Source organism: Triplophysa rosa, linkage group LG12, assembly GCF_024868665.1.
Source record: "Triplophysa rosa linkage group LG12, Trosa_1v2, whole genome shotgun sequence".
Taxonomy (NCBI): Eukaryota; Metazoa; Chordata; class Actinopteri; order Cypriniformes; family Nemacheilidae; genus Triplophysa; species Triplophysa rosa.
The window spans coordinates 25,223,937-25,243,294 of record NC_079901.1 but is presented as its reverse complement, the minus strand read 5'-3'; positions in this window follow the sequence as shown (position 1 = coordinate 25,243,294).

The following is a 19,358-nucleotide window of genomic DNA, read 5'->3' as shown; positions in this document are numbered from 1 at the left end:
TACAACTAATAACATGAAATGTTTTAATTGTGGTGAAGTGGGTCATTTAGTGAGGGCTTGCCCAAAGAAAAAAGAAAAATCTAAAAATGAAAATGAAAAAGTCATTGTTGAAAAGCAAGGTGATGGTGGAGTACAAATTGTTGAAAATGAAGTACCTACTAATTCAAAACAGGCTGAAGAGGATGTGGTACCAGGGCCAAGTAAAGAAGCTGGTCTGGCAGATCAGCCCAAGGAAACTATGGCAGGTGAACAAACAACTGAGGAGGATGGGATGGTTGTTGAAGATGCTGGGGAAGTTAATGAGCCAGATGGGTTTCAGTCAGATGCTCTGAATGATACACAGAGCAGCTTTGTTTCAGATATAAGTCAGATTGTGGGGATGATGGAAGAACATGGTTCATTGGAAGAACAAGATGAATGTGTGTTTAAAGCACCGTTGAAGAGGAGATTGAAACAGAGTCATTGTATTAAACAGAATAGAGAAGACAACACTGAACTGAGTCAAACTGACCCTGAGAGTGAATCTGAATTCTCAGATAGTAGCATGTGTGATGCACCCCAGAATGATTCTGTTGATCGAGAATATGCTGTTAGTGATTTCAAGTCATTTTTGAAAGAAACAAGAAATGCTAGGAATGTCCATATTGCTAAGTACTTCCCAGACTTAAAGCAATTTGTTGAAAAAGCAAGAATTTTTAAGAGTAAAGATCACTTTAGTACCCAAGAAATTCACAAGCTTAGAAAGTTTGTTACTAAGGCTAATCTTCAATTAGGTTCTTATGGTGGTAATGAGAAATTATAGAATTTGTTTTAACATTCATATGAATTATTTTTTTTGTTTGTTTCTATTGTGTATTCTTTTCTTTGCTTTTATGAGAGAATTACATATTGCTTCTCTTAATTTAAACGGTGCAAGGGAAGGGAAGAAAAGGTTTGCTCTTTATGAGTTAATGAAGATTAAAAAAATAGATATTTTATTTGCACAAGAAACACACAGTGATACTACAAATGTAGAAGATTGGGCTAGAGAATATGATGGACTTCCTATTCTAAGCCATCGCACTTCTCTAAGTGGAGGAGTTGCTATTTTATTTTCCAAGCATATGATTCCAGTTTCATATCAAACTGAGGAAATTGTAAAAGGGAGGATTTTAAAGATAAGAGCTCAGTTTGAAGATCAATTCTTCTGTTTGTTGTGTGTATATGCTCCTACTAATGCAATTGAAAGAATGCTTTTTTTAGATGATTTATGTAAGGCTGTGAGTGATTGTAACACTGAAGACTTTTTAGTTTTAGGAGGAGATTTTAACTGTACTGCGTTTTCAGTAGATAGGAATCATGAAGAACCTCATATGCCCTCCAAGAGAAGGCTTGCCCAATTAGTAGAAACGAATGATCTGGTTGACATTTGGAAAAATTTCCATATGACTCAGAGACAATATACATATGTACATTCATTTAACAATTCACTATCTTTGGCAAGACTGGACAGGTTTTATGGATTTAATCATCAACTTAATTTTTTTAGAAATTGTTCTATTGTCCCTGTTAGTTTCTCAGATCACAGTTTGGTGCAATGTTTTTTAGCTTTGAGCTCAGTAAAACCGAAGAGTGCCTTTTGGCATTTCAATATTAATTTGTTGAATGATAAAAATTTTAAAGGAATTTTTACATTTTTTTGGGAACAATTTAAGAATAAGAAGTCTGGTTTTCAATCATTAAAGCAATGGTGGGATTTTGGAAAAACACAAATTAAACAATTGTGTCAAAATTATACTTTCAACATCACTAAAGATTTGACCCTCTCGATGTTTTCATTGGAAGAGGATATTAAGGAACTCCAAGAGTCTGCTGAGATTTCACAAAATCAAGTTTTGTTGGGAATTTTAAATAATAAAAAACGTGAATTAGCTGGACTGCTAGATTTAAAGGCACAAGGGGCTCTGATCAGATCTCGGTTTCAAAACATAGAGTGGATTGATATACCTTCAAAGTTTTTTTTTAGTCTGGAGAGAAAGAATGGACAGAAGAAGTATATGCATGCTTTGTGTTCTAAAGATGGACTACTTTTGTCCGACCCTGTAAAGATTCGCAAGAGAGCAGTAGAATTTTATGAAGAACTGTATAGAAGTGAACTTACGCACAAGTCAAACATTGATGATGTTTTTCTTGATGGTCTTCCTCAGGTCTCTGAAGAGGCAAATAAAGAACTTTGCAGTGTGGTGACCTTAGACGAGCTTAAAAAGGCTCTTCAAGGGATGGAAAGTGGCAAAGCCCCTGGCATAGATGGTCTGCCTATAGACTTTTATAAGTCTTTTTGGCCTGAAATAGGTGATGACCTACTTGCAGTGATCAACGAAAGTATAAAGGAGGGGAAATTACCCTTGAGCTGCAGTAGAGCAGTACTCACTTTACTGCCAAAGAAAGGAGACCTGAATGAAATAAAGAATTGGAGACCTGTGTCACTTCTGTGCAGTGATTATAAAATGCTCTCAAAAATTTTAGAAAATAGATTGAGTGAAATTTTGAAGGAAGTTATCCACCCTGATCAGACTTACTGTGTGCCAGGTAGGCAAATTTGTGATAATATTTCATTTATTAGAGATATTATGGATATTGGCAAGCTTCTTGACATTGATTTTGGTTTAATCTCTATTGACCAAGAGAAGGCCTTTGATCGAGTGGAACACACCTACCTGTGGAATGTTCTAGAGGCTTTTGGCTTTAGTAAGAATTTTATTGATAAAATAAGAGTTTTGTATTGTGATGTTGAAAGTATTTTAAAGGTTAATGGTGACTTGTGTGCTCCTTTTAAAGTTTTTAGAGGTATTAGACAAGGGTGTGCCCTTTCGGGTATGTTGTACAGTTTGGCCATTGAACCTCTTTTAATAAAATTTAGAAGAGAGATTAATGGGTTAAAAATACCAAATTGTGAACAGGCATTTAAGATATCAGCCTATGCTGACGACATTGTGATTCTTATCAATGGTCAAAGTGATGTGAATAAGGTGACAAAAATTTTAAATGATTTTATGATTATGTCCTCAACAAAAGTTAACTGGCCTAAAAGTGAAACTGTTTTAATTGGAAAATGGCCACAAGGACTGCCTGTTCTGCCGGCTGGTTTGAAATGGAATAAAGAAGGGTTTAAGTATTTAGGTGTTTTTATTGGAAATGAAACGATTGTAAAGAAAAATTTTGAAGGGGTGGTTGAAAGAATTCTTGGACGATTAAATAAATGGAAGTTTGTGTTTTCAAAAATGTCTTATAGAGGACGGGTTTTAGTTATTAATAATTTAGCTGCTTCTACGTTATGGCATTGGTTAGCTTGTATTGACCCGCCATCACTCTTATTGAAAAAAATCCAATCTTGTTTAGTTAATTTTTTTTGGGATAAGTTACACTGGATACCACATAGTGTTTTATATTTACCCAAAGAGGAGGGTGGACAAGGTCTTATACATTTACAAAGAAGAGCAGCAGCATTTCGGATTAAATTTGTGCAAAGATTTCTTGAGAATTCTTTAAATGTAAATTGGAGTATGGCAACGGCCATAATATTAAGGAATTTTGAAGGGTTGAACATGGACAAATCTTTGTTCTGGTTGAATGCTAATGTGATGAATCTTTCTAAGTTGCCCATTTTTTATTGTAATTTATTTAAAGTATGGTCTCTTTTTAAAGTTTTTAGAAGTGAAAATACATCTTTACATTGGACATTACAGGAACCACTTATTTTTGGTTCACGTTATGACATTTCAAGTGGAAGTTGCTTTCCGGCTCTGACGAATATCCTTCTTAGATCTCGTGTCATTACACTTGGAACTCTAATTCAAATAGCAGGAGTGGACTTTTCCAACAATGATGCTCTGGCTGATACATTGAAGACTAAATCAACTCGTCTAACAGCTCAGTTGTTGAGGAAGTGGAAATTGGATATTGCCGAAGATGAACTCATCTTGTTAAAAGACTTTGTCGAAGGACTGATTCAACCAAAAAGTGATGATCATTTTCCCAACTTGGTTTTGTCACCTGTTTTTGAAATGTGCAATGGTTCTTTTCTGAATTGTAATAGTTTGGTACTATTGGGAGAAGAAAAGGCAACAGGAAAAGCTGTATATAAATGTTGTGTTAAAGTGTTTAATAAGAATATTCTTAATGGAAAAATAGATACACCTTGGCGTAATGTATTGCTTTTAGATGAAAACACAAGACCAGAATGGAGGGCACTTTATAAGTCACCATTACCTAGGAAAACGGGGGATTTACAATGGAGGATTTTGCATGGAATCATTGCTGTGAATGCATTTGTATCTGTCATTAATCAAGAAGTGGATTGTAAATGTCCTTTTTGTTCCCAAAGAGAAACAGTGTTTCATGCTTTTATGTTTTGTACAAGATTGAGACCATTATTTGATATTTTACAAACATTTTTTTGTTGTTTTGGTGAACTTTTTTCAATGAAGGTTTTTATTTGTGGTTTTAAATACAATCGAAATCGAGGTAATGAATGCCAACTTTTAAATTTTTTACTGGGACAAGCAAAAAGAGCAATTTACTTGAACAGAAAAAACAAGCTTGAAAATAATTCGGTTGTTGATTTGACGTTGTTGTTTAAAATTCTAGTAAAGTCTAGAATTTTAATTGATTTTAGATATTATAAAGCAAGGAATGATCTTTTGAAGTTTTGTTTTATATGGTGTGTAAAAAATGCTCTATACTTGCTGCCAACACTCATAGTAATGCTAAGATTGCCAATGACTTAATTTTCAGTGTCTAATTATAATAATGTAATTGATTAGTTATTTGTTAAATAAAATTGGAATTGTAACATCATTCTCACATTCATATCCATTCTCCTCTCCCTCTCCCTACTGCTCCTCTGTCCCTCTCTCTCTCTCTCTCTCTTCTCTCTCTCTCTCCCTTCTTCTCTTCTCCTTCCTCTCTCTTCTCCTCTCCTCTCTTCTCTCGTTCCCTCCTCTCTTTCTTCCCCTCCGTCTCTCTCTCTCTCTCTCTCTCTCTCTCTCTCTCTCTCTCTTCTCTCTCTCTGTTGTCTGCTCTGCTCTCTCTTTCGTCTCTCTCTCTCTCTCTCTCTCTCTCTCTCTCTCTGTGTCGTCTCTCTCTCTCTCTGTCTCTCTCTCTCTCTCTCTCACTTTCTCTCTCTTTCTTCTGTCTCTCTCTCTCTCTCTCTCTCTCTCTCTCTCTCTCTCTCTCTCTCTCTCTCTCTCTCTCTCTCTCTCTCTGTCTCTCTCTCTCTCTCTCTCACTCTCTCTCTCTCTTTCTCTCTCTCTCTCTTGTGCAGTCTAATTACTTTTCATTTAGTCTGTGATAAAAGTCCTGGTGGAAGCGATTAAACTCCAGCGGGTCTGAATAGATGTAAAGATAAAAACTGAGATGAAGAACAGAACGAGTGAACGTGATGTAAGTCTGAGTGAAATGACTCCACAGACATCAATGAAAGTGAAAGAATAAGAAAGAGGAATCAGAGGACCAGATGAGGAAGAGAAGGACGGTGTTTACACTCTCTCCGCACGTTCATACATCCCAGCCGAGAAGAGACGATTAGATGAGACGTGAAGCTGGTGTGACTGTGACACACACACACACACACATGTCCATAAAAACCCAAATAAGAGCACTGGATCATTTGTGTTTTTGCTCTTTGCTGTTCTACATAAAAACACACATTTTTCATTTCATACTGACATTGATGAAGTGAGAGAGCAGGACCCGTGTAATGATGTCATGAATAACACACACTTACCACACACATTTCAGAGGAGAGATCCATCACACACTATGAGTCAGACGTCTCTCATCATCAGAACATTTCATTCCTTCAAGACAAATGAGAGAACATTCAACAATTTGTCCAAAGACACAACAGTATACAGAAGTACAGTACGTTTACATGTAGAAAGACTCCCTGACTGGAGATTGCGTTGTTGTGTTGTGTGATGTGTAGTCAGTTAACAGCAGTGAAGACGTTCAGTTCATCATCAGTCTGATGGATCGTCTCAACACAAGAACACAATTAACACAAAGTATTCAAATCAGACTCATCTCAACTCCTTTAACATTCATCTCTTCAGAAATAAACACACGTCTGCAGAAATACATCACGGTTTTTATGGTACCTTGTAATTTGTGGTCATTATCTGCAAAAGATTCCTTTTACCAAGTGCAGGAAAATTAAACCCTCACTTAAAAAACCTTTTAGTTACTGATGAGATAAACATCTAGATCTATTTCAAATCTTTTGTTTTTATACAAAATAAATAGAATAAAAAATGTATTGTAAAGTCGTAGTCATGATAATCAGGAGCTCAGTTGCTTTATTCTTTGCTCTTCTATGTACTGATATCTCTTGTTTTCACTTTTAGACAGTTCACTTCATCTGAGAAATAAAAATGAATCTCTGAACTGATGAAAATCACTGATAAGAGATTAGATTTACACTGAGAGTCTGTTAACTTCATACAGTGATTATTATGCGTTTATCAGGGAATCTTTTTGCCTCAGTAAGAATTTCAACAATTTCAATCACTTCAGCAACAGTTCAAGAGAATCAAGATCCATTCGGTTGGTTTTGTGGATTTTACTGCCATCGTGTGGACAAACATCAAAACAAGACTCACAAAGATTGAATTAGTTGAAGCTATAGTTCACACCAAAAATAAATGTTTTTAGGACATTTAATCACTCTCATGTCATGTGAAACCTGTCTGAATTTCTATCTTCTGCAGAACACAAAAGAAGATATTTTGAAGAATGTTGATAATCAAACAACACTGAACCTCATTGACTTCCATTGTGTGAACACAAAACCACTGAGACATTTCTCAAAATTATATGAAAGAATCAAATGTATTACAACCACATGAGAGTGAAAAAAAACGACAACAGAATTTTTTTTTTGGCCTGAATTATCACTTTAACCAATAAATAAAACTCACGTGTGTGATGTCATAAAGCTCCAGTGAAAGAGCCACACTCCTCTCTCTCTCTCTCTGTTCCATTCATGTCCTCATGATGGAGTTATTGTATAACACTGTATCTCTCGGGTCTCTTTGGTGTTAAGACTGATAAAAGTTTGTCATTAGCTGTGTCTCGTTTCGTAAGGCTGCGTCCTTGTGTCCTCAAGAGGTCTCATCCTCTAAAGGGTGCAGTATACGGAGGATTCTCAACTAACAATTAAACAAGACATCCTTCGAAGGACATACTGGCAGAAAAGGAAACAGGAAGTACCACATTGCTATGACAACACATTGCACTCGCACCACCTGTCAAATTAATTAAAATGATTTCTACATGATTTAAGAGGTATAAGTTGGTTACTTTCTACCCGGCGTGCTCATTCATTCACCGTTTGTTCTTCAGAGCCTGTGCATCTGATGAGCGACACAGCGATCTTCAGTGATCAATATTCTGCTGGAATCTACGATGTGGTGCAGCGGACTGTCCCTTCCTGCAGTGACTCTCCCCTGGGCATCTCGGCAGTTCCGGAGGTGTTCGAGCAAATTTCCTTTTCTAAAAGAGCAAATTTCTCCAGCGTGGTTTGTCCCGCTGTTCTCATGGGTGCAACACACTCATCGAGGAGGGGGACGGACACGATGCCTGCTTCCAGTACGCTGGGGCAGATGTGGTGGATGCGTCCTGCCCGCACTGCGGGCGGTGACGATTCAGACATTGCGTCATGGGTGGCTGTGTTCCCACGGGACTCAGCCACCACCTCGTTTGCTCCCCGTTCCGTGGCGGCAGGACGACGGCCCTGCCGTCCGCTACGGCTAGCAGCGAGGGTGATATGAGGATTACTGTGAGCGATAATCCGCCAGCCGCTGGCACATGGACCATTCGCACCTCGTCTCGCTCGTCTGATCGTCCCCCAGGAGACGGTCCCACCGTCTTACTCCTAGATCACGTATTCGGACACGATGCATTAAGATGAGGTCTTGCAGCATCGGGGTGTGACGTACTGCCATCCGACTCCGACGATTCCTTGGGCTCCCTCCCTCGGGGGGTCGAGCCCAGGAAGAAGCGGGCGTCGAAATGTCAGCCATGCTTTCCCGGGCCGCTGTGAGTGTTGGGTTGCAGTGCACGCACTGCCTCTCCCAGCGCTCGCGGCTGGCTACATGGTGCCTTGGGTCTGAGCGCGGCTCCAAACTGCGCCCGCCCCCAGTGCTGTGTTTACCGGAAGTGCATGAGGAACTTAGTAAGACCTGGAAACACCCCCTTTCCGGCACGTTTTACGTCAAACAAAGTTCTGTCACCCTCTCTTCCCTTGAGGTTGAGACAGCTAGAGGATACGTTGATGTCCCCCAGGTGGAGTGTGCCGCCGCGGTGCACTCGTGCCCGTAGGCGGCGGCTACCTGGGGGGGGCTCGACCTAGACTCCCGTCCAATCATATGCGGTCTCGACATCTCTGGTGTCGAGAGCTTACATTGCGGTGGACCAAGCTGTCTCCTCTCTCCACGCTATGGCTCCTGCCAGGCCAGGGCATTGAGAGAGCTCCACGGGGGTAAGACCGACCCAGCGCTTATGCAGGAACTCCGTGCCGCCACCAACCTCGCTCTACAGGCGACCAAGGTGACCACGCGGACCCTGGGTCGGACGATGTCCACACTTATGGTCCATGAGAAACTCCTCTGGCCGAACCTTGCGCAGATGAGTACGCCGAGAAGGTCCGCTTTCTCGACGCACCCATCTCGCAAGGAGGGGACTGGTTGGTGTTACTGTCGAGCCGCAGTTCTCGACAGTAAAGAAGCAGTCCTCCCGTGCCGCAACTCGGCTGCCTCGGCCGTCGAGTCCCGTGCACCGTCTGCTTCCCAGCAGCCCTGGTCCTCTTCAATGCCCTCCAGTTCTGGCGCCCCCCCCCCCACTCAGGCACCCCCTGGAGGAGACAGAGAAGAGGAGACCATCGCCCCATCAGCAGCGGCGGAAGTCGCCCACGTGGGAAGACCTCAGGGAGATTGAGGCTACCATTGGGCCCGACCCCAGCAACATCGCTGCGAAATCGGAAAGGGACGGATCCTGCCCCGTCTCACCATCTGCTTGCCCCCTCCGGGGGGCTAGCGCCCACTTACTCTCAAAAGAGAGTCTCCTCTCTCTTTGGGTTATCACAGCCGCTCCACCCTCGGCAGGATGTGTGCCAGGCAGGAAACTCGTCGCCAGGAAACTCGTCGCCAGGCAGGAAAAACAGCGGAGCCGATCTCCTCCCCGGGGGACCTCCCCAGGCAAGGAATCCGTACTGCTAGCCATCGAACCACCCCCCGGGGGACGATGAAGAAGATCGAACCTTTAGTCCCCCTGTCACAGCGTACTTTCATGTCTCGACATCGGCCGTTCCCACGGTTCGCCTTTGAGGGACGGGCATACCAGTACAGGGTCCTCCCCTTCGGTCTGTCCCTGTCTCCACGAGTCTTTACGAAGGTCGTAAAGGGAAGGAGGGAAGGAGGTGTGCGGGTACTAAACTATCTCGACGACTGGCTCAGCTTGGCGCACTCTCGAGATCTGTTGTGTACACACAGGGACCTGGTGCTCCGGCACCTAGATCGGTTGGGGCTACAGGTCAACTGAGAAGAGCAAGCTCTCCCCGGTGCAGAGCATCCTCTTTCTCGGTATGGAACTCGACTCTGTCCTCATGAGCGGCCCTGCTCACCCCCCGCGGGGGGCGCGAGACCCGCGACGAGGAAGCCCGCGCCCACTGATCGCAGAGAGAGAGAAACTCTTAAGAGAGTGGGCTGTTGGGGCGGGGCAGGAACCGTCCCGGATCGACCACCCAGCGATGGAATAGCTGGGGTCGGGCCCGATGGTATTCTCGATCTCCCTGGAGTCTTCCCATGAGGGCCGCTTCTGCTTTCGCCATGGCTGCTGACGGGGCGATGGTCTCCTCTTCGATGTCTCTTCCGGGGGGGCCACCTGAGTGGGGGGCGCCAGAGCCAGAGGGCGTCGAAGAGGACCAGGGCAGCTGGGAAGCGAACGGTGCACGGGACTCGATGGCCGAGGGCGGCCGAGTTGCGGCGGGGGAGGATATGCTTGACATCCTCTGTCTGCTTCTTTACTGTCGAGAACTGTGGCTCGACAGTATCACCAACCAGCCCCCCCCTTGCGAGATGGGTGCGTCGAGAAAGCGGACCTTCTCGGCGTTACTCATCTGCGCAAGGTTCGGCCAGAGGTGACTCTCATGGGCCACAAGTGTGGACATCGCCCGACCCAGGGCCTCCTGGGGAACGGTCAGACGAACGAGACGAGGTGCGAACGGTCCGTAAACCAGTGGCTGGCGGATTAACGCTCACAGTAATCCTCATATCACCCTCGCTGCTTGCCGTAGCGTGCCACGGAACGGGGAGCAGACGAGGTGGTGGCTGAGTCCCGTGGAAACACAGCCACCCGTGACGCAACGTTTGAATCGTCAACCGCCCGCAGTGCGGGCAGGACGTATCCACAATGTCTGCCCCAGCATACTGGAAGCAGACATCGTGTCCGCCCCCCTCCTCGATGAGTGTGTTGCACCCATGAGAACAGCGGGACAAACCACGCTGGAGAAATTTGCTCTTTTAGAAAAGGAAATTTGCTCAAACACCTCCAGAACTGCCGAGACGCCCAGGGGAGAGTCACTGCAGGAAGGGACAGTCCGCTGCACCAAGTCGTAGATTCCAGCAGAATAATGATCACTGAAGATCGCTGTGTCGCTCATCAGATGCACAGGCTCTGAAGAACAAACGGTGAATGAATGAGCACGCCGGCTTCCTTTTATACCCGGACATCCGGGGAGGAGTCCGGTATGCAAATTTCATTCGCCAATTTTCATTGGCCTTTTCAAAATACTCAGAAGATGATAGGTTCTCAAGACAAACCCCAATCTGTCGGTTCGACACAACGTCGAGAGACCGACAGAAAGGGAACAATGTATTCTCTAGATTAATATGAGGTCATGAAAACTACATTAATATGACTGAACATCTCCTCCAGAGGGCAGTGTGATCCAGATTTATAAGATCAAATACAGTGTGAAAGTAACACTTTTCATTTCATTTTATAAGTATCCTATTCTTCTAAAATCTAATGAAAGCACATAAACATTTTAATACCTGCCATTCGTTCATTTTGATAAAGAATATTTAATATTTGCGATGCTGGCTCATAGATTTATGTGTCTCATGCAGGTCTCAGAGAAATATGATCTGATTATCTGAAATAATCATGAAGAAATTGTCAAGACATCATGATGTCACAGTTCTATTTTCAAATAATTTGAGGCACAAATCTAATGTTTATTTAAATTTATTGTTTTATTCAAATTGTATATATTCATATTTTTTGTCCTTTTAATGTTTATGTATGTGTAATATGCATAAAACTGTACATAAGTTTATTTTTATTTTTATTTGTGTGTATTGTATAATTCTCTAAACATATTTACATTATTTACATTTACATTAAAGGGAAAAAAGCACATCAATCAGGATTTAAAACTGTATTTGGACAATATATTTACAGTAATGACAATAAAATAAACACACAAATTGGGTTTTCGGCTTCTATTTTGTATCATACTCATGTGAAGTATCTTTTTTTAAAGAAATGGAATGTGTTGTTTACAACAAATTTATTTGATCACATTGAAATATATAAATATATATGTATATATAGTGCATTTGTGTCAGGGTGTTGGTGAGAAAAGCTTCGGCTGAGATTGAGAGTGTCAAGAGTCCCATCATGAATGTGAAGAGAAAACAGTGTTTCATTACAAGAGAACATTGTTTGTCATAAAGAAAATGTGAGGTGGGCTTTGTGGACGGCTGTGAAATGAGCAGAGAGACGAGAAAATTAGATTAGGAAACGGTGTGGAATGCATTTCGATAAATTTACATCTCTACACATCAATCTGTCAAACAGCCCGAGGTGAAACAGGGAGAGAGAGAGAGAGAGTAATGTTCAGGAAAAAATATGAAACTCATGATAAAATGAGTTCAACATGAAAACATAAACAACAACAGACATGAAACTTCAATAAAGAATCCTGTAATCCTGTCAAAGACAGCGTGAGTATAAGTTAATTAAAAAAAAATGATTATTTATACTATAAAATAGTAATAAAAGAAAATTGAATAATTCAATTCAATTTTATTTTATACACCGTACACAAAAAGTATGTTTTATATACAGTATATAGATGATCTATTCTCCCTGTCATTTTTCCCCTAGTATTATTATTATAAATGTTTTAATTATGATGTATGTAAAGCTGCTTGTCAACGATGAAAATTGTGAAAAGCGCTATATATTTTAGCTATCATTTGTTTGAATTGAAATTTTCAGCTGCGATCTCTAATAGCAAATCAGAAGCTCTTCTGCGTTCTAGCAGTAATCTGATATATTAGTACCAGAATATATTCAGATGATCTTGTTTTAGTGTCTCTTGATAATAGAGAACCTGTCGACTCACACTCCACGACTGCGGGAACTGCTTTCTCTTCTAATTGAAATGTTATAAAAGCGCATCTGTTTTTACGGCACTATAATCACCTGATGCTCTTCACATGATGAATCCATGTGTTGGATCACTAATCGCAACAAGTAGAAACTGCAGAAAGATTTGGCCATTAGCTGAAATCTGTTCTTGTTCTCAGCTCACCGAGATGATTTTTCTGTTCCTGTCTCATTTCAGTCAACAGCTGCTCAAACCTGCACGAGACACGACCCAGTCCTGACATGCTGTTGCATGCGATCAGCCTCCAGAAATAAGCGTCTCACTTCTAAAACAACTCCAGTCTAAAGTATCAAATCTGACACATCACATCAGCTTCTCATTTAATCTTTCCCGGTTTGAAGCAGCCAGTATCAGAATCCAAAGCGAAAGCATTTCAAAGCATCTGTTGAGTTATTGCCTTTCTGTGTAGTCATAGCAACAGGTTAATCAGCTTCCTCTCTCATGTCACCAAGCAGGTTGCTAAGATACAGACGAAGCTGCGGCACGCAGGGATCCACAAAACTAACTGATTTGAGTTTAGTCATTGATGAGCTCTCTTTGATTTCTCAGTTATTTCTCCTAGACATCAATGAGATTAAACAGAGAGCAAATGAAAACTTAAGACTCATCTGTGTCTCAGATATTTCTCCTGAGAGTCAGAAATCTGACAAATGTGTCCGTCATTCAGAAGAGATGTCAACAACGTGAGCTCAGATTTGTCTCGTCTGCAATCAAAAGTCAATATTATTGAAGATCTCAATATCAACTCAAACATTTCTCATCACATTTACTCACATCCTGATGATTTGACCGCAACAATCTTCATGTGTTTCAACGCATTTGTTTATGTTTGAGAAGAAATATCTGAGACTAAGTAGAGACTTAAATGAGAACTCTCCTGAGCTCTGAAAGAGATCCCCGTGAGCAGTAACATTTGTTTTAATGAAGTGTTTTGTAGACTCAGACAGAAATGCAGGTGGGTGTTGGGGGGGATTTGGATTGCCTGTGAGTTGCATCATGTTCCTCTGGGTGAAGGTGTGTGTGTGTGTGTGTGTGTGTCCTCCTTCATTCTTCGCACGCATCTCTCGGTGATGGCAGCAGAGATTACGGAGCGGCGGTGAGCAGATTTAGCCCAAGCGTCGTGACTTTAATTCAGCAAAGTCTTCAAGATGTGAGACGGCTGCTTTTGTTGAAGTTTTGCATAAATTTGACTAAAAAGCAGCTTTTTGTGGAACTTCAGTGTTACAGAAATCAATGTTTTCATCAAATCAGGCAAAAGGAAATGCAAAGGACGAATTTCAATTTCCATAAATGTGTCACAGCGAGCAAATGTCATCCAAAAACGACAAACTGCACAACGCACACTGATTCAGATTTCACACTTCAGTGTGTGTGTGTGTGTGTGTGTGTCACTGTGACCTTCCATGTGATTCTGTTCAGACACACAAACACACAAGCAAGAAAACTATAAAGTATATTTCAGTCCCTTTTTCTTCACAGGTCTCGTTTAAACTCAACATTTCCAAGAAAACTACTAAGATACCAAAGTCTGCCTTGAAAGATCCAAAATCTCAGTATGAACTTCAGCATTTCTCATCAAATTCTTCCAGGAGCTGACTTCTGTGACTTTATACTCTTCACGTATGTCAGCAGTTTTCATTTCTCATGTGACGTGTGTGCGTGTGTGTCTGATGTAAGTCTTGCATGTTTAAAGCGCTGTGTTAGATCACACTAACCTGCTGTGAAAACAACAACTTTGTTGAGTCAACTCAAGAAAGATCTCCGTGAGAAATTGGCACAGCTTTCAAAGAAGGTGGAGATCTCTGGAGACCTGCGTGTGAGATTCTCTCCTTCATCTGCTCCAAATAAATGAGAAGAAAAACGCCATCTGAAATATATTTTACCCTGTTAACGTGACACATTTGTTTTAAGTGTCACATTGGGAAAGTGGAAAGTAACGTGTAAGTGATGGTGAAGCGGTCGCTATAGAGGAGGAGTTCGGGTGAAACAGAAAGAGAGAACTAAACTAAGAACAAAACTATCAAGCAGTTCTGTGAAATACAGAACAAAATATTATTTGAAAAAATAAACTAAACAAAAACTAGAATTCCTTAGCAATAAATTAACATAAGTTTAAGTTGAGGCACTGAAATTATTAAGTGAAAATAAATAACTAAAACCTTGAATTTGAACCTACATAGCAATATAAAATGATAAAAGCACAAAATTGAAAAATTAAAATGAACAGGAAAACTAAAAATACAAAAATTAATGTTAACAGGAAATATTGATAAATAAATGATTTAAAAACTAAAATATCTAATAGAAATCCCTTCACTATATAAAGAGAAAAACTTTTTACTAACCAGATCAGGAGAAATGTTTCATAAGTGTTCAGTTTATAGTCACTGGATTTAAACATCAAAGCAAAAGTCAAACTGATCACTTCTGTAGAAGCTCTGCTTTTTATTTGATCATGTTTTTTTTCAAATATTTTGTTTTACTCTTTTATAGAAAATAGTAGAATCATATGTGGGGAATTAAATCAGGAACTGAATGAAAACGGGCAGTGATAGCAGACAGATCCTATGAGAAAGGATGTGACATCACATAAATCACAGAAGTGACATCACAGCTGCTCTGGTGATGTGTACAGTGTGTGATGACATCATCGGCTCAGTTTTGATGTGTTTTATGGGCCTCTGAATTACATTGAATCGATGTGAAGACTGCAGTAAATAAAGGAGTGTGTGTGTGTGAGATCCTTTATTTATACTAAACCACAGAAACAGAAAGACACCGTCGAGAAGTGCGCACATTAAAGCTATTTAAAGTTCTGACTCACATTAAAACAAAAGAAGAATCTTCCTGAAAGAGTAAAGTTCGGTTAGGACTGATGAAGACAGAGTTGAGATGTTTGTTGGGATTAAAGAATGAATGAGTTTCAGTTTTCCCTCTCTCTCTCCTCCATCCGCAGCGCTCATGAGTGCTATCTCAACTCACATCATCACCGCAGCATCCTGGCCACGCTCCGCCTGTTGCTATGGTGATGTGACCTCTGACAACAGAAGCCCTGTATCGATGTGGCCTGTTGTATTTCTCCCGATTGGATATTGATCACTATTTTGTGACACATAACAGGATCAAATGATTCCTTGTGTTTCTGCTTCACATTAACAATCTCTTTGATTTATCAACATTCTGAGATCTGGATGAGAAAAGCTTTTGTCTCTCAGAGTCGTGAAGGTCCAAAACTACAAATGACACCAATAAGGTCTCAAACATTTCTCCAGAGAAGAAAAACTGCAATATCACATGCGTCTCCTCTGTATTTTTTTGAAGAAACCTCGGTGTCTCAAACTGTGCTTCTGTTTGTTACGATGCCAAGCTCTGAAAACAGAGTCAGACATCTCCATTTAAACACAAACATTTCTCATCAAAACCAAAACGATCATTCTATCCAGTTCAGTTTTACAGCTCTATAATCTACGGTAAACGTACTGTATGTCAACAATTCACAGATCTCATTTCTGCTAAATGTTAAATATCTGTTTGGTTATGTGACTAAAACTAAATTAAAACAATGACTTAAACTCAAATCAGTATTGAAATGACAGACGGACAATAAATAGAAACTAAACTACAATTAAAACCAAAATTAAATGAGACCTTTATAGCCATATAAAATAAATAAAAAAGCAGCTAAAAATTTAACTAAAATTAACAGGAAAACGAAAAATAAAAGGTAAATAAAACTACCAAGTAATAAACTATTTAAAAACTAAAACAACTGCTGAAGCATATTAGACACATCACATCACAATACAGTGAAAAACTATCAAGATCAGGAGAAATGTTTCAGTTTCATGAGGGTCCGGACACTCCACAGCTTCAGTTTCTGTCTGAAAGAAGGTTTGGATTTAAACATCACAGCAAAAGTCAAACTGATCACTTCTGTGGAAGCACAGCTTTATATTTATATGATATATTTTTGGATTCGATTTTTTTAAATCTAAAATGTAAAAAAAAAAATATATATATATATATTTGAAATTACTTTTTGGTTATTTTTCAGTAACAGATTTACTGTCAATCTTACACATTTATCAAGGCAACAAACACAGACATTAAAAAGTTTTAGAAGAGCTGATGTGTTTTTGTCTCTTGCAGGACGAGAACACTCAGCTCTCAGTCTGACAGAATATGTGTGTGAGAGAGAGAGAGAGAGAGAGAGAGAGAGAGAGAGAGAGAGAGAGAGAGAGAGAGAGAGTCACCGGGCGATCCGATCTTCACCCGGAGACCTGCATTAGATCCTTGCAATGTGAGAGACTCACACACAACAGCCAGAACTGATACACACAAAATATTTTCTCATAATTATCATCAATTCAAATATTCTTTTATCGGTAACACTTTACATTAAGGCTTCCTTTATAAAGCATTTGTATTGCATTCATTATTTATTTGCTAAATAGGCTGTCAGACTGGACACTGTAGGGTGTTATGTTGGTTTCTCTTATTATTGTATATTTCATATCTTACGTCACTTTTCAAACCCTGACAGCCTATTTTGCAAACAACATCAAGATAATAATGAATCTGCATTCGAGTCAAATAAATACATTTATTAAGCATTTATAACATGCGAGTTAAAAATGGCTCACTATTTGGCAGGTATTTCGTTAGAATCCCTTTTTATTTATGCAGTTATAACTGCTTTATAATGCATTTGCATTTGATTATTAATCATTAATGAACACATTTATAAATGCTTTATGAAGGGAACCTTAATGATACGTGTTACCCTAACATTTTCTTATGTATAATGTTAGCTATAAACTTTACAGCATTTTGTCTCCGAAACATGAAAAAAAGTTAGAGCGAAGAACATGTGTGTGTGCAGAATTATTAAAAAAAGTAAAATAATTCAATTCAATCTGTGGAAAACAATAGTGGATTAAAAAAACAAACAAACCAGGAAGACCGAGGCTAGTTATCTACTTAAAGAATAAAACAAAAGAATTTGATTTCAGCGTACTGTAATGAATTCACTCCGTATTACCAGGCCGTCTCATGGTTTATTCATTATTTGCCCTTTTAAATGATTCGCTTTGAATCCTCTCATCTGATTGGCGATTCACGTGCGCTCAACACCATTATCTCCATTAACACAAAGACACGTGCTGATGCATTTACAGTTTGACTCAAGACTGAAGAACGAGGAGACGTGACGTGAGCTACAGAAGTGTGCTTTATTAAGAGTCTAAGCATCTAGAGCTACAGAGAGAGCAACACTATCTTACACATCAAAAGATCTTCAAGTAAACACTGATAATTCACTTTAACTCCACATCATCTGATAGATTTCTTTGTCAGCATCTGTAATGTTTCAATGCAAAGATTAGAAAAGGCATAAAAGGCTTTCAAAATGAAACCGCACGAGCCATGAAGAAGCAGAGAATCTGATTTTAACATGTGAGCTCATGTGAGTTTGGTCCGAACAGCTGTGAGCGTAAACGAGACGAAACAATCTGAAAAGCATCTTTAATAAATCAGCCATAATTTACTTAAGCGCACGTTACTCCAAACCTGTATTAAGTTCCATTGAAATCTTTCAAAGTGAACACGTCTGAAATGAAATAAAACATGGGATAGATTTCAACCGAGTCTCGGAAGACTGATGTATAATATTTAATACAACTCTTATGATGTTTTTTTGACAGCCGTGTTCACTGAATTCTTGTTGTATTAAAAGATTCTCACGAGCTCCACAGAAGTTGGAAACAACATGAATGTGAGTAAATCATGACATGCTGGGATACTCATAAAATCATAAAACAACTGACATTATAACACAAATCTACATGTTTTGCATCCTCATCTTCCATCTTCATCTCAGACAAAAAACAAACAAACACGTGATGACCAGAAATGAAAACAACTGCGAACACAGTTCAAGGCAAATTTCTGGTCACAAATAGTTTTTCCATGAGTCAAGAATCTTTTAAAACCAGCAAACATTTTTCTTCCGCACGAATGAATCTCATAAAAGCATCTGTGACTTTAACACACTCGAAATATAAAAGCACGAGGAAATATCGATAGTTTTACATCAATCATTTAATCGCTTCCTCTCTGGGTGAAATATATGAATGATTCCTTGTCTTTATCTTCCACCGTTTTCCTGTCGTCAATTTGTTTTTTCATGTTATATGGCCTACAAAGTAGCAGACCTACTGTAGATAGAATCACGTGAGACAGACAGCAGAGACGAGGTCAAATATGAGCTGCATGGACATGAAAGATTTAGCATCAGTCTTCATACATCGAAACGCATGCCCAGAACCAAACGTGCTGCTAATCGTTTATTCAGATCATTTTGATATTTGTAATCTTCAAAGTAACTCCTGGCACAGGCTATAGCTTGAACACAACACATAACCCCCAGCAGCGGCCGGACCGCCCTGTCCTGTCCTGTCCTGAGATGAGATGAACATCACGCTCACTGAAGCTCAACTAACAGAGCACACTCTCTAGATATCAGGAATAGAAACAAATGCTTTTTATGCTTTCATTTGAACCATCGTTTTGACATGACACACGATTGCACACGCGTGACCTGGGACGGCTTGCTCTGGTCTTGCACAGAATGTTTAAAGCGTTCGCGAAGACGCCGGAGAGGCTCCACAAACCATGACATCATCGAGTCTGATGCCCTGAGAGATTAAACAGAGCTTTGTGGAGCTTCAAGTTCAGTGTCCGCATGCATTTAGAACACGCATGCGTGCACACACATCCCAGAACCTCTTCAAACACAAGAAACTGTTCAACCTTCCTCTTTCTGCAAAGTCTGAAAGTACATCTTGTACTCGATTACATTTGACTT